Here is a 12,949-nt window from a genome sequence, read left to right as displayed (position 1 = left end):
ATTAGCTTAATCCAGAACTAGGCCTTAGTTTAATTAGGAAATATAATTAGTTTTAACAAACATGCCTTACTAAAAACATTACCTGTGTGCATTTTGAGGTAAAACAAAGGGCACTGATGTATTTTAAGATATGTAAGTGTAAGTTGTTTTCAGTTTGGAGAGCTCTTAAAACTGTTTAAGTCTAGGACTAGTCTAATCCCTGTCCGGGAAACCGCCCCAATGTGTCTAAAAATAATTACACAAAAACATTCTGATCTTTCATGTCTTTATTGAGAACTACCAAAAAACATCTTAGTGCTTGTGAAAAAAATGTGAACCCTTAATTGAATGACCTCAAAAAAGCCAATTGGAGTCAGGTTTTAGCACAGCTATGGCCCTATTGTTTTTTCCCCCGATTCAGTTAAATTTTTTCTCAAATTCCGTGTTTTTCGTTTTATTCTGGATTCTGGTTAAATTAAATTTCAGTAATCAAAAAGCACATCTTATCAACTGAAAACATAACAGAAAATTAGCAGATCCACCACTGCAGTGAATATACTGTACTGTATGAGTGTGCGACTGTGCGTTTCCACAAGGTGACGTGCCCATTTACCAGCATGTATAGCTCGTATATGGTTCTCAGACACGAGGGCTCACTAAGTTTTCTTTCTTGTTTAAGTGAACATAAACAGCTGTATGTTTATTAGTATATTGAAGCAGTGCCGTCTTAAAGCTGTCTTGGGTGTTCAAAGCTGTCTTGAGTGTTCAATGTTCATTATACAAAAAAAATGAAAACCCCTCACTACTATTAACTGAATACATTTCGCAGCTGCACATTTAATCCATACAGTGAGGACTGTGCAGTGTTTTATTTGTATTTATTGCTAAGGTTCATGTTAAAATCATGTTGACAGACAATTTCATAACTAATATATTTACATTTAATACAGATGCCTGAAAAGTAAAACAAGATGAGTATAGTATTATGATTAAGAGGAAATATTAAAAATTTGGTTGCTTTTCAGTAGCATTGTTGTAGTGACAGCCAAAATACATTGGCCTATATGTAATACACATGAGTAGTACAAAGTCCATTTCCTACTTTGCAAACTCGACACAACAACAAAAAAACTAAACAAAAATGAGTGGAAGTGGCAACGAATATCCAAAGATGATAAATTGTGGACAAAAAGGTAGCACGAATTCCTTTATATGGAAGTGGTTTGGCTAGCTAAAAAACTGACGAGGCGCAGATTAAAATATAAATGAACCCTCTTATTTTTGTGGCTTCAGTCATTGTTGGCATACTGTTTTAAAGCTGGAAGCATTAACAACTTACATCGAAATATATATCATTATCGTTCAATATGGATTTTTGCCATATTGCCCAGCCCTAGGCCGATGTATTTTGGCTGTCACTACAACAATGCTACAGACAAACAACCAAATCTTTTGTTTTTTTTTATCATAACACTATACTCATCTTGTTTTACTTTTCAGGCATCTGTATTAAATGTAAAAATATTAGTTATTAGAATCTATGATTTAACATTAGCAATAAATACACACAAAACACTGCACAGTCCTCACTGTATGAATTAAATGTGCAGCTGCAAAAGTTGTTCAGTTAAGAAAAGTGAGTGATTTTCATTTTTGGGTGGAAAGAACATTTCTGACACAGAAAGCAGTAGGCTACTGTCACTTTAAGACCCAGAACAGCTTTAAGACTGCACTGCTTTAATATACTGATACTGACACATCTAGCTGTTTATGTTCACTTAAACAAGAAAGAAAACTTAGTTTAGTGATCACGCATGTGTTGACTGCACGCTGTGTGCGTGCTTCGCGAGCCCTCATGTCTGAGGAACAGATGTCAAGCGTGCGCGTTGTGGGAACGCTGAGTTGCACACTCATACAGAACAGTATATTCAATGCAGTGGTGGAGCTGCTACTTTTCTTCATTTTTTCTAAATTTGTGAATGTCCTGTAAATAATGTATACTTTTTAAAGCGGTACGGATGTGTGCGTGGGCAAGGCGGACATGGAAAGAAAGTATACTGTACCTTTTCTGTCTGTTCTGTTCCAGCCTTTATTGGAACCTGCTAGTGCTCTGAAAAACACATGAAAGATCTGAATTTCTTGTGTAATAATTTTTAGACACATTATGTTATTTATGTATATTTATTCAGAAAACCATTACATTTACTTGCTAATGTATATATACATAAACATACAATACATATATAATATTGATGGCTCTTGCTTCGTTCTGAAACCCTAGATGGCAGTTTTCTTATCCTCGAACAAACTGTCATCACAAGGGCCATGTTTACATGCACAAAACTTTGTCAATCCGACTGAATTTAATCCGATGAAAGGTTACAACAATACAGTTTCCACGCACCCTAAACATGTTTAAATGTTTGCACCTCAAAATGTTTGTTTTCATGTACATTTTATATAAACCGAACATCTGTGCAAGCGCACAGCCAGGGTTGGCAGCTTCACATATCAAAATCATCCCCATGGACATTCAAAATTAGCCCAAAAGCATCCCAATGACTTATCACAGCCCAAATACCAATAACTAATGAACAAAATCCTTTCATATCTGACCCGCAGAAAAAACAACTTGCAAAGACAGTTTAAACAGTAGCCCAAATCTGAACGAAAAAAAGAGAGGACTTGGCAATGCCACCCCAAAGCCAAACCAAAGCAAATAAGAGGTAAATATACGACGTGAACTTGAGCACAAATTTTCTGTGCACATGTACAATGTATTTTTGCATCCGACAAAATACTTTGATTCACGCATTTACATGCATACTTTTCTCCTGCTGATCGGATCACAGATTGGACTACACCACCCCTTTCAATACGATTCAAATTTGCATCCAATCTACCTCAATCGTATTGATTAAGGTTTTTACATGACGGCTTTTTAATACGATTGAGCCATCAATACGATTACAAACTGATTAATTGGTTGCATGTAAACATAGCTACTAGAAACATAAGTACTAGAATAAGGGCACACCACTAAGGTAAAAAAAACGGTTACATGCCCAATTGTGCCAGTGTTGTATTATCGAGAAAGTTCATTATTATTTTTATACCTTTTTAAGCCTTGCCTATTTAAAATTGTAATATTTGCAAGATGCAGCAAAAGAGAACTCAATTTGGTTTTTAAGGGTTGTTTTGAGATTTGCAATTATATAAAAAAGTAAGTTTTCCTTACTCTTAATCACACACATCCACAGATAATTGTGTTTTCTCTACCATTATATTTATTTTTCAAAATGAGTGCAAATGCCAAATCCATAAACTGGAATTGTGATCTAATAAAATATCTTGTTATTATAGTTTACATAACAACGTTTACATATCAAAGTTTAGTTTAGACTACTTAATGTAAAGACTTTTTAAAGACTTGTTATTTGTAATATATATTTGTAGCCCTAAACGAATCCCTATCATACTTCTGGCCCCAATTGACCCCTCAGACAGTCCTGACATTAACAATGCAACAAAACTGATTCCCAAGAAATATCCATGCCCCGTCCAATATTGTACTTTTACTTACATTAATTCTTCAAATGAATTCTGTCCAAACTGATGATCTTGAGAAATCTAAATGTGACAAAAACAATCACAATAAGTTGTTAAGTTGTATAACAGACAGACAGATCATAGATACAAAATGTTGAGTAATAATTACATAATTAAGGTTCACTCATTTTCTACAAAGTATCTTTCAATAGATGAAATCGGTTATAATGTTGTGCAACAGTGAGGTGGAAATATTTTTACTGCAGGTGCACTTTAAGTAAAGAAGTTTAACTACCAGCTGTGTCCTGTAGCTGCAATGCTCTCTATTCTGTGAAATTCAGACGTTTTCTGTAGTACCAGACAAAGTTATCCCTTGGTAAAAAATTTTTTACCTCAGTCAGCTGTATAATAGCGGAACTGGCTGAGGTGGCTACGAGTGTTTAGCAGAATAGCTTCACGATCCCTCAGTTACTCCCGCCTGCTGCATAGACTGCTGAGGCAAATCCTCAGACCAGTTTTATGAGTTGCGAAATATTATTTGTTTGTTATGCTAAACAAAATATTACTGTTTAAGTAACTTAAGTTCATTAAACTGAGCAGAGTTCATTTCTTATGTCCGAATTCTCCTTGTCAGATAAATTATAAAAATCGATTTTCTACTCAAATTTATCTAGAAAGACTTCAGTATTTTAATAATAAATTCAAATGCTAAATTACATATTTGTTGAAGTGGGATTGTGGTCATTTAAAAAATTACGTATACTATATCAGTCACACCAGTTTGTCCTTCTTTTAAATGAAGTTTACATTTATCTAATATGTGCAGAGTATAAATATTTTATGCATTAAAATTATGTTAAATAACTTCCAAAAAGTCTTACCTCAGAGAAATTGCAGCAGACTTCATGCAGCAACAACCGTTAAAGCCCGGTAAATGTCGTCACTAGATGTCGCAGCTAGTGCGCATGTCTTGAAACAGCAGCAGTTCTTTTTCCAAAATAAAAGTTCCTTTAACCTGCTTTAATTGTCTAAAAATTGTAATCGATACATTATAAATAGATCAATCTTTATGATCAAATTAGTTCAAATTCTGGAAAAGGGCTGAAAAATTGTAGTTGTAATAAAGTAAACAAATTGACAAGCTTTACAGCTTATAAAATGTTTTTATAAAATCTCAATTTAGTATTTGACCATTAATTAATACAATATGTGTTTGTTGAAATATTACATACATAGAAAATATTTCAGTATAAACTTAATAGCCCAGATACTTACATTCAATAGGCTAATGGCACTTTATGCCTCTACAAACCTATTCTTAACATTAAAATATGCTTCTCCCCTTCCCTTATTTTATTAGGGAAAAATTTCTGAGCTTAACTTTTCCTCACACTACTTTTCACTTATTGACATAGGCTACCATTAATCAGGAAAACTGAAAACAATTATCAAAACATTAAATAGAAACAATTATATGCATATCAATTGTTAAATTAATATATTTTTATTAAAACAAACGTGAAATGTGAAAGCCAATATGTGGAAAATATGCCATTTGTCAGCCAAAATCGGACCAAATCCGCATATCCACAGCCTAGCCGAATCTGGCAACTTTTGCTGGGCCAGTGCTGGCTTAATGCTGGTAAGCCGCAGCCAGAACACAGCCGTGTGCGCCGACACTCAGCCGGATCTGGCCCGAATGCACTGGCTACCTGGGGTCTTAATTTAATGTTATTGCACAATGCACAAAACTGTTCAGAATCTTTCAGTTTATATTATTCTGGTTAACCTTATGAAGCATGTACTTAAAGGAACAGTGATTAATAAGGCACTTATTTATGCAGTTAATTCATAATTTACAAAATACGATTTGTTTAAAAAGGCAATACATTCACTTGAGAAATAATTCTAGAAAAATAACGTGTACAGACATTTTCACAGACATTGTAATGTAACTGTTACATCTGCATGTAAATTATATATATAAAAGCAGCTTTCTGGCAACCGGTGGTGTGCTTTATTAATATATTTAAAAGGTTCATATCTAATGCATTTTGACATCCCTTATATTTATCTTTATGTAAGAGTTATACTTTTATTTTAGTGAGAGGGTTATGTTTGTGTTTAAGTGAAGTAGTTTACTATGCCTTATAAAAGCCATTTTTATTATGAAGTAGTTTACTATGCCTTATAAAAGCCATCTGTTGAAGTAGTTTACTATGCCTTTTAAAAGCCATCTGTGTGGTGCCTTATATGTTAGATGTTTTAAAAGCCATCTGTGTTAAGAGTTATAAAAGCCATCTGTGTGGAACAGGTGTATGTTTTCATGTCGGACACAAAGGGAATAGCCCAGAGTCAAATAGGAGGGGAGGAGGGAGCCAAAGCATATATATATCAGCCATGATGCCAGAAGAAGCGAGTGGATCTTGCAAGATCTCCTCACGGCTTTATTTCGCTAACAATAAAGTCCATCTTTGAAATCAAAACCTAAGACTGAAGATTGTTTTATTTGAAGAAAAGGAAAACCACAACATTTGGTGCCGAAACCCGGGATAGAAAAGAGCTGGACAGTCACACCACCTGGGCGAACCTGACGAGCAACACAAACAACGTATGGCCATAAGGTAAGCACTTTTTGCTTATTAAATTAGGTTTGTGTTGTTTGCCAGACTTTGCTCAATGTGGTGAGAAATTTAAGCTCTTCTAAATTTAAGAACCATAGATGTGAACTGGGTTTTGATTTCAAGGATACAATCTAACTAAGGCATGCATGCATGAATCTGTATTTTCTTACTGATGAGTTGGCGTTGATGATCACAGTGACTTGAAACAGATTTTAAGTAAAAGAAAACGCGTAAGAGTTTGTATGCAAGATTGCATATGCTACGTTTGTCGAGGAAGTGTATAACGTAGAGGTTTAATTTGGTTGAATTTGAAGTTAAAAGTTTAAATCATTATGTCGGTGAAAGTGCAGTAATGATTGTTTAATTAGTTAATGTAAAAAAGGACACGCAAAAGTCGTCACGTTGGGGAAGTGCAATGACGATTGTGTAATTATTTAATAATTTGTGTTTGAGTAGGTGTGTTTGCAAGCTGCAGTGTGAGAGTGCGTGTGTGCTATAAACTTTGCATCTAGTGGGGGTGGTGCATGCGTTTCCCTTGGTCTGTCATTGTGGCTGAACAGGGGGCCGTAAGTGCTGTCTTACTGGGTGAAAGGTGAATGTTTGAATAAGCCTGATAAGGGATAAAGTATGATAGATAAACCCTATGATAGATAAACCCTATAAATGAAGGGATAACTGTATGACTGAATTATACACCCTACAAATAAAGGGTTAGAGTATGCTAGAAATTAGGGCTGGGTTTCGATTCAAATTTCAAGAATCGATTCGATTCCGATTCTCAAGGTCTTGAATCGATTATCATTGTTCGATTCGATTCGATCCGATCTGATCCGATCTTCGAGATTTAGATAAGTGTTTTTGAAAAAAGCCCAAAATGGTGCCAGATAGGGGTGGGCGGAATGACCAAAAATCTATTCCACAGAATGAGTCATTTTATTTCACAGTAACTGTATATTTCATGTATACATGTTTTTCAGTTTATATTGTTTTTGGATTATAAAAATGTGCAGTTATTTGCCACTCACTATAGCTTTTAACTGCTCAACACAGTTTTAAAATATGGACAATTTAAAGTAAATAATGTTAAAGTGAAAATGCCCAGAGGATAACAGCAAGTCTTGATAGACAGAATCTTGTTTTTAATTGAGTTATTAATTTTATAGACTATTGAAGCTATATGCATTGTATTTTGTATTTATGCATACATTACATTAAAAATAAAGGTAAAATGAACAGGTATAAATATATGCACAAACCTACTGACAGGATAAATACCTGTATATAAGAGACGGAGCTCTAGATATAGATATTATGACGGGTGCTATATGATGAGTTTTGTCTTAGCTTGCTTAAAGTTCAGAAAACGTTACAACTATTAGCATTATGTGCAAGAAGAACTCTTCATTTGGCGACCCGTTGCGCGCGCCTCAAGAAACCTCTGCCCGTCAGATACCGGCTGCATGAGCACAGAGGGAGGGAGAGAGAGAGAGAGAAAGAGAGAGTTTTGCTGGAGACCTGCGGTGGATTCACTGGCGCTTATTATAAAAATAACACGAATAACTCGTTCATTTGTTATGAGTGGATTATTTTACATATAGATCGCAGCTTTGAGCGTTTCTAGAGTTTTCAAAACAAACGCTTGCTTAACGTTACTGACCGCTATGTTCGTTGTTTTAATGTCCTTCCACCTCGCGCGCATGCGTGAATTCAATGACGCGGCAAGTTTAAGTTATTAATTATTAAATCGATTCTCTGAGTTAAGGATCGATCTTTAGTAATTAACATGAAAATCGATTCAGAATCGGTGAATCGATTTTTTCAACACAGCCCTACTAGAAATGAGCCCTAAACTATGAAGGGAGCCCAAATAAAGTAATAAAGGGATTGATATGAATGCTGAGTTATTATAGATTATTGAGCTAAAATATTGATGTATACTTTTGAAATTTAAGGTTTGGTCAAAACTTATTTTCTGTACCAAATATAAAAAGTTTAGGAAATATAAAAGGTGGCTGATATTGTGGTTTGATATGTTTTGGATGTGAAAAAACCATTTAAAAACATTTTGAGAAACTGTGGGGATTTTGTGGCGATATATACTTAAAAGATAACAACATTATATAGTGTTCTGAGTACAAGAAAATTAGAGGGCTGGTGTATTACAAAATAAAGATATGGCAGACAGTCCTGTTGAACTCTTGGGCGTAAAATACCCATTGAGTAAAGATCTCATAAAGCATCTCTCTAAGAAATGGCAAAAACGTACAAAAAGTATGGTTACCAGATGGCCAAAAGAGGGGACTTTTGATGTGGCATTGTGTGAGGAAATGGCAACATTGGTTAAAAATTACAAAACCAAAAATACGAGTAAGAAAAACAAAAAAAGAGAAGAAAAACGTGAAAAAGAGCAAGAAGTGTTAGCATTGTTCAAAAAAGAAGGGGAATGTCTGCGTAAAAATTTAAAACAAGCCAAAAGGCTGTTGAAAGACATGGAACAAGAAACCATGATTAAGGAACAAAAATATGCAGACCCCCCTCCTTATTTGACCTCTGAGGGTCAGTTTCCATTGCTCAAGGGAACTGTTGAAATTTTGGGTGAGATGCAGATGAAGGGAAATGTGGAAATAGACGATGAGGAGAAAGAGGAGGATGAGGAGATGGAACAAGTAGTAAGACCTAAAACTAAGCCAGCTATAAAAACAAAAGAAACAACACTGCAGTTAGATTGTTACAAACAAGCACGAACAGCATTAGAAAAAATGAAAACACAGTATAAAATGAAAACACCAAGTGAAAAACTACCATATGAGCAGGTAGACAAGAAAAAAGAGGTTATAAAAGAAATCTTACCAGAAAAGGAAGAATCTGAAGAAGAATATTTGTTTGAGGTCACATGTGAACCGAGCAGGGAGGGAGAAAGAGGAGCGGAGTCCCTGGTTGATGAGGGAAAGTGGTCACGCGGGGGAGAAAAATCACTGAGACCATTAACAAAGCAGCTCCCCATTCTAATTAAAGGAGCTCAAGGTAACTACGTACCCTGGGGGTCACAGGATTTAGAGAACCTGGTCAACCGACTCCTGGATATCCACAAGGGGGCTGGTAAGTTCATCAGAATTTTGGAGGAAGAATTAGCTGGGAAGCTCATTGCAGTAGGAGACATCAAAGCCCTCCTAGCGAGAATTGTAGGGGGAGCAAAAACTGATCAGATCCTTCAGGACTCTAACTTGCACAGAGCCGTTAATTCCTACGATATGGATGGGATTGTTTTTGATGCATACCGTCCCGCCGTGTGGCGAGTTTTACGAACTGAATATGAAACCAGAATCGACCCCAAGGCACTGAAGGGGGAGGAACTGGGGGAAACAGAGAATCCCATCACTTATGTTCAAAGACAATTAAAGAGATGGAAACAAGAGACTGAGGGAGACCCCGAGGGGGACCCTTTAATGACAACCCTTTTTAGAAATGCCATAGTGGATGCTATGCCACAGACTGTAAAAAGCAAACTAGAAGATGTGGTAGGTCTAAACTCTAAATCACACAAAGAGTTTTGTGACCACGTGTGTCATGCTGTGGATTTATTCCGAAAAAATGAACAAAATCTGAAAACGTAAGAGAAAGAACTACAAAGAAAACTGACACAGTCACAGCTGGAAGAACTTTCAAATAAAAACAAGAGAAAGATTCAAGCAGCAGTACAGAAAGACAAACCTAACCAGATGTCAGTGATGGCTCCTGTGAATTCTCTTCCACCAGCTGTCCAGCAGACTCCGCCCACAACAAACCCTCCTAATGCACACCAGACCCCCGTACCCATCATCAATGTATACGCTCAGCAGCCAGGGCCGATGGAGTGGAAGAGAAATCTACCACAAGGGGGTGTGAGAGGCAGAGGCTGAGGTTTTGGAGATCCAGAAGGAGTGTGTTGGGGGTGTGGCCAGAAGGGACATATTAAAAGAAATTGCTACACAAACCCTTGGACTCAACCCTCGAGGGGAAGAAGGGGGAACAATTGGCAGGGGTCTGTACGAGGTCCTGTGAACCCCTGGGTAGGTACAAACCAAGATTTTTAGAGATTCCCAGAGAATCCTATTGGGGAGAGACAGTTCCCAATTTTAACCACTAATGCAAATCAAGAACCAATTTTACAGGTTGAAGTAGAAGGAAAGAGCATACCCATGATGGTAGACACAGGAGCGGTTTATACATGTGTAAATTCAAATTATGCATCACATCTCCCCATGTCTGTCAAATTTGTAAAGACAATAGGATTCTCGGGACAAACACAGTTAATTCCAATGACCGCTCCGATTTGTCTACAAACTAAAAATAACCGTGTGACCTTACCCATCCTGATATCAAACCAGACTCCTATTAATCTTTTAGGAAGAGATGCATTGTGCAAATTAGGTCTTAAAATTTTGTGTTCAGCAGAGGGAGTGTATGTGGACATAAAAGGAACTCAAATGATGATCTCTGAACCAAAAGCTAATGTGTACTGGTTAGGACAGATAGAGAATGATGTGAAACAAGCATTTGATAAATGGGGTAAATTTATTAAAGCACAGATTCCTGATGCACAAATACCAAAATCACAGTTCCATTGTACAATGATGTTTGACCCTTCAAGAAATACAGAACTTGAAACAAAATGGCAGGAAGAAACAAAAGGGCAAAAAATTCAATTGATTTCACATTCTATCATAATAGGTAAACAGGGAGCCGCTATAACCATAAAGGAGAATGACTTTACAAAGCAATGGTTCAATGTAGCAGATTCTGTACCACATATATCTTTATATGTAGGAAAAAATTGGAAAACAAAAGATATTGGGCCAATGCTAAAAAAGGCTACACAAAGTCAGTGGGAAACAACTGACAATCCATTGATTTTTAATTCAGCTGATAAAAATTACATTCAAATACTGTATGGAACTTCTTTGTTGAGTGTTCCTCAGGAAATCATGATTAATAAACAGGAACAAATTCAAATGATGTCAATACCTGAAACAGAGGAGAGTTTTTATGCTGAGTTATTACAAGATGTAGAACGACAAGTCCCAACACAGCTATGGTCAAAATATGAAACAGATGTGGGTTTGGTAAAATCAGCCAGCCCAGTCAAAGTAAAGCTTAAGCAAAATGCATGCCTTCCTAGGAAAGCACAATACCCGTTACGCCCAGAGGCTGAGTTAGGCATAAAAGATACTATTGAAGGACTAGTGAAAGCGGGAGTACTGTTTGAAACAAACAGCTATTGTAACACGCCAATTTATCCTGTAATTAAAGCAAACAAAAACGAATGGCGCCTCGTACATGACCTACGAGCAATAAATGACATAGTAGAGGATAGTCCGATTGATGTGCCAAACCCACACACTCTGCTAACAAATGTCCCCCCTGATGCCAAATACTTCACTGTGATTGATCTATGTTCTGCATTTTTCAGCATACCAGTTGCGGAGGAAAGTAGATATTTGTTTGCATTTACATATGCTGGTAAACAATATTCATATGCAAAACTACCACAGGGTTTTAAGGAATCACCCACAATATTTAATCAGGCACTTAAAGCTGATTTGGAAGATCTCATGATAGACAGCACTTTGCTGCAATACATGGATGATTTGATGATTTGTTCAACCTCACTCGAACAATGCCATAGAGACTCAATAAAGGTACTTACTAAACTAGCTCAAGGAGGTCATAAAGTATCCAAAACCAAACTACAATATTGCCAGCCACAGGTGGAATATTTAGGGCGGTTAATCTCATATGGCACAAAGGCCATAGCCCCAACACACCTAAAAGGCATAAGTAAAGCACCATTGCCACAAAAAGTAGGACAGATGATGACTTTTTTAGGGATGACAGGTTTCAATGCTGATTGAATAGAAGATTATGCAATCAAAACAGCACCATTGAGAGACATAATGAAACAGGTAGGGTTACAAAAATCTAAATTCCCCCTTAATTTGGAATGCAGATGCATTAGCAGCATTTGAATTGATTAAACAGGAACTACAAAAATCACCTGTTCTAAGTACACCTGATTATACCAAACCATTCCACCTGTTTGTTGCCAACAGAGCTGATGGATATGCTTCTGCAGTATTAATGCAAGAAACCTGCAGTGGTAGGAAAAAACAACCAATAGCATACTATAGCACCAAACTAGACAATGTAGCACAAGGGTATCCACCTGGTTATCGACAAGGTCTTGCAGCAGTATTTCAGACATATGGAAAAGCATCTACATTAACTATGGGATACCCAGTTATCATATATACTCATCACAAAATTGCAGAATTAATTGAACAAGGGAAATTTGTTTTGACACAAGCCCGTACTTTGGCATATTCATTGCTACTAACACATCCAGATATTACAATTAAACGGTGTAATACAGTTAATCCTGCAGAGTTGATTCCTTTGGCTTATGAAGGTGAGCCACGTGAATGTGTTGCTAACTCATTAGCATTCACCAGGTTACGACCGGATCTTGAATCTACTCCAATTACTGAAGCGGATGTCACATACTTTGTAGATGGGTCCAGTTTCAGAGATCATTTAGGAATTCACACTGGTTATGCAGTAGTGAAAAAAGATGGAGAAGACTTTGTGCCCATACTGTCCCAATACTGCACTCAGCCATGTTCTGCTCAATTAGCAGAATTAAAAGCTCTTACAGCAGCATGTAAATTGGCAAAAGGACAAACAGCAAACATATTTAGTGACTCAGCCTATGCACACGGTGTCAGCCACTTTTTTGGGGCAGTATGGAAACAAAGAGGTTT

At 36.6% G+C, this 12,949-nt stretch overlaps 1 long non-coding RNA gene across 2 annotated transcripts in view; it reads right to left on the bottom strand.

Annotated features, from left to right (window-relative positions):
* The window catches only part of LOC135734354 (uncharacterized), a 352,561-nt gene extending 348,024 nt beyond the window's left edge, over positions 1-4,537 (bottom strand). For both annotated transcript variants that reach the window (XR_010527292.2, XR_012337066.1), the window contains exons 1-3: positions 4,410-4,537; positions 3,563-3,609; positions 2,043-2,089 (exon numbers count right to left, since the gene is read on the bottom strand). This is a non-coding gene — a long non-coding RNA (uncharacterized lncRNA). The remainder of the gene's footprint in view (positions 1-2,042; positions 2,090-3,562; positions 3,610-4,409) is intronic.
* Positions 4,538-12,949: the final 8,412 nt, after the last annotated feature.

Source organism: Paramisgurnus dabryanus, chromosome 7 (assembly GCF_030506205.2).
Source record: "Paramisgurnus dabryanus chromosome 7, PD_genome_1.1, whole genome shotgun sequence".
Taxonomy (NCBI): Eukaryota; Metazoa; Chordata; class Actinopteri; order Cypriniformes; family Cobitidae; genus Paramisgurnus; species Paramisgurnus dabryanus.
The sequence above is the reverse complement of the archived record's forward strand: the minus strand, read 5'-3'. Positions and strand labels throughout refer to the sequence as shown.